General features: G+C 36.3%; 1 pseudogene; it reads right to left on the bottom strand.

The window, feature by feature from the left end:
* Positions 1-1,594: 1,594 nt before the first annotated feature.
* On the bottom strand, positions 1,595-3,365 carry LOC121995244 (annotated as a pseudogene).
* Between the last annotated feature and the right edge of the window lie 270 nt (positions 3,366-3,635).

The following is a 3,635-nucleotide window of genomic DNA, read 5'->3' as shown; positions in this document are numbered from 1 at the left end:
GAACTGCACTTCATCAATTTCAACTCTGGAGTACTTGAGATTTGTAAACTATAAAAACACATAAATAATATATTAGTAAACCAAAACAAAAAATCATAGTTGAAAAAGCAGTAAGGGCACCAGGTAACAAGATGACTAACTGAAATGCTTAAAAAAAACATTCATCAATTATCACATAAATATAAGGGATTAATTTGTAACAACAACTCAACAAAATGAACTACCTCCCCTAACTAAGGGATTGGTGTGCATTGAGATCAAGAAAGGTGAAACAAACAACTGTATATATCCACTAAAGAACTTAAGCTTTTCTGACTTGTAATTCTCTCCCCTAAACAATCCGAAACTCTTGTACGTATAAAAAGTGACAAAGAATAAATTTCCTTTAGAACCAACAGAACTATGAGATCAACTTGATAATCAAATTACTAATATTGTGGTCAATATATAACTATATATAATTTCCAAGGCCTATAATATATGGATGAGGATGCTCAATAATACATCAAGTAAAACAAGAAATAAATAAAGAAGTAAATTCACCATATATCATCATTACTTATTGTATATTGTTTATAATGTGCATGTGTAGATCATATCATAAAAGAATGAAGTGGTAATTAATCACATAGAAATTACTTGAAATAGGGAAACAAGAGAGGATATGTATTCTTGTCCCACTGTCTTTAGTGCATGCAACTGATCAATGGAATCTTTGAACGGTAAGGTCTCTTAAAAAAAAATCAAGAAAATCCCAAAACACTTTTTGTTGGATTCATAAACCCCAAGCGCAACAACTAGAGCAATGAATATGATACTGAAGTAGTGTTGGAAAATGTAACAAACTTTCTTTAGGACTTATATGCAAAATGGAAGATATTGTATTATTACCATTGCTGGAAGTGAATCCTTGTAGTCAACTCCAAAATTTTCAATTATATCTTTCATATATCGCATGATATAAAAACCACATTACTCCACATCCGATTGTTGAGGAGCCTATGTTAGAAAAGAAATATTGGAATAACTCCTTCGAGGATAGTGAAACAGTTGCTAATCAAAAGGACATACCTTGACAACTACCCATGTTGGTTGTTTTTTCCCTTTCCTTCCCGCCTCCACATTATACATTTTCAAGGCCCTTCATACATATAATCAGTGGGAATTGTATTGCCACATCAAAATACATCCATGTTTCAACAAAGGTAAGAAAAGAAGTCAAAAAACTTACATGTTGACAACATATTTCCAATCTTGATCAAGAATGCGGTGACCAAGAGGATCCAACAAAAAATTAATCTCCTTCTCAACATTGATGATAGTCAATGTTATTCTTACTACAAGTTCTCAAAATATGCAAGTGAGAGTGATATATAATGTTATTCTTACTCACCCAACATTGCATGGCACAACAACCAATTGGCCAGTTGAGGTACCAATTAGCCTACTGTTTAAGTAAGAAGCCCTTTTATTCAACTGTTCTTGGATGAAATTTTTATTCTGATTTCTTGATGGTACATACTCCACAGGCACTGGATCCACCAATCTGAAATCCTGCAGCAACATCTTTTTCTGCATCTTTCTATATAGATGCCTACAATTGGAAAATATCCCCAAAAAATACAGCAATCTTGATGTCTGGTAAGTACGTGCTGAATCGCTCAAACTCATGGCAAATCTGCACAAATATAAATATGAATCAAAATTCTAGAACCACCAAAATCAACAGAAATCATTCTTTAAAAATAAAGTCAAACCTGGAAGGCCAATTCTCTTGTATGACACATCACAAGTGTAGCAACTTGGCCTACTGTTGGCTCAATTTATTGAAGAGTAGAAAGTACAAAAACCGCCGTTTTACCCATTCCAGACTCTGCTTGACAAATAACATCCATTCCCAGAATAGCTTGTGGAATACATTCATGTTGTACTGATGAAAATTGAGGAGTACCCCAGTAAGTAAAAAATAATCTTCTGGATCCTTTAATGGAAAGGTTTACCCTATTCTCCACCAAATTGAGAAACATGCAAGTGATCTTTACTTGCAAAATACCATAAAGATTTATGCATCTATCCACTCGATGATGAAACGAGATATCTATTTAAATTTAAATAGGGTTCTCCTGATTTGCTCTCAAATTAAGAAAGTAAAATGAGCAGAGGACAAGTCTATAGTTCTAGTACTTTAATTGAAAAAAAACCACTTCTATATAATTTCACTGATTACCTCATACGCCTAAGATGAAATTGAACTATTGCCAACACAATGCTCTCTTTTGTACCAGAAGATATTTTATATTCTGAACACACTTTAAAGACCAAAATTGATTTTAACGAATTAGATGCAACTACTAAGTGAATTGGAGTGTACAAACATCTGACAGAAAACTAAATCTAAAATCTATCTACTCATAACCAATTCGGATCACAGCTCCTAAAACCAAAGTCAAAGCCAAAGCCAAAATGACATTGAGATCTAAGAGGATAGGTTCCAATCTTCCTTTGAAAAAAACGTAGAAACGATTTCTAATTTAGTCTTCCTCTCAGTGAGAAAAAATGTCAAACACCTTCGGCTTATGGAGTACCTATTCCTTTGTAAGTTGCATAAAGAGGCAAACCAACAAGATTAAAAAGAAGAAGAAGAGAAGAAGAAGAAAAGAAAATGTGGAGGGAAGAGACAGACTAGGGTTTCACTTTCACCTGTTGGTGGTGTACTCATAGAGGCGTCCACGGCTGGAGAAGACGATGAGTGCGACCTCAGCCTCGCACAAGACAGACAACTCGTAAGCCTTCTTGAGGAGGTCGTTCCGGCGCTTGCAGAAGGTAACCTGCCGGTTCATCGTGTTCTCGATGAGCTTGATCTCAATCTTCCCTCGCCCCATCGATCGATCTCGCAATTAACCCACCGCTAGCTGCTTCAATCAATCAATCAATATAAGAGATCGAACTTTCTAACAAGCTTCGGTCCAAGTGAAGAATTATATAAACTCAATTTATGCGAATTCATATTCTCAACTCACCAATCTAGGGTTTGGAAAATAGAGGGCGGCCGCAGAGGTTGAGAGAGAGAGAGAGAGAGAGGAGAATGTTTGATCAGGACAGCGAAAAGTAGCATCAACTACTTCTACAATTTGTAGCCTCTTTGATCCTCCTCTACCTCCCTCCCTATCCGCATAGATGTATGTGACGGTAAAAAGCAGCACTTTTACTCGTCTTTCTTCGCATAGACTGATAAAAATCCGTTCTTACTTTTTCACTGCTTCACCGGAAACCTTGGCAGTGACCGAATCCGGAGCTTTCTCTTCCTCCTCTTCGTAGTCCAGGAGCTCCTTCTCGTAAACATCATTATCCTTGGCTTCCCCCATACTATATCGAATCAAGAGAAAAAAGATCAAGACAAGATAATATCAAAATATACAACGAAAACGCATCAATCACACCAAAAAACTGAAAAGAAAATGAAAAGAATCACCTTGGCAGATAGAGTCTGCAAGAGATACAAATCAGGAGAAAAATAGAAAGCAGGACGACGAGGGTTTTGAGAAAATATCCTAAATGGGAGAGATCCGAGGAGGCTAGGGTTTGGAGGATGAATGGGAGGACTGGAGGAGAGGGGAAAGTTGGATAATAAAGGG

Source organism: Zingiber officinale, chromosome 6A (assembly GCF_018446385.1).
Source record: "Zingiber officinale cultivar Zhangliang chromosome 6A, Zo_v1.1, whole genome shotgun sequence".
NCBI classification, from domain to species: Eukaryota; Viridiplantae; Streptophyta; class Magnoliopsida; order Zingiberales; family Zingiberaceae; genus Zingiber; species Zingiber officinale.
The sequence above is the reverse complement of the archived record's forward strand: the minus strand, read 5'-3'. Positions and strand labels throughout refer to the sequence as shown.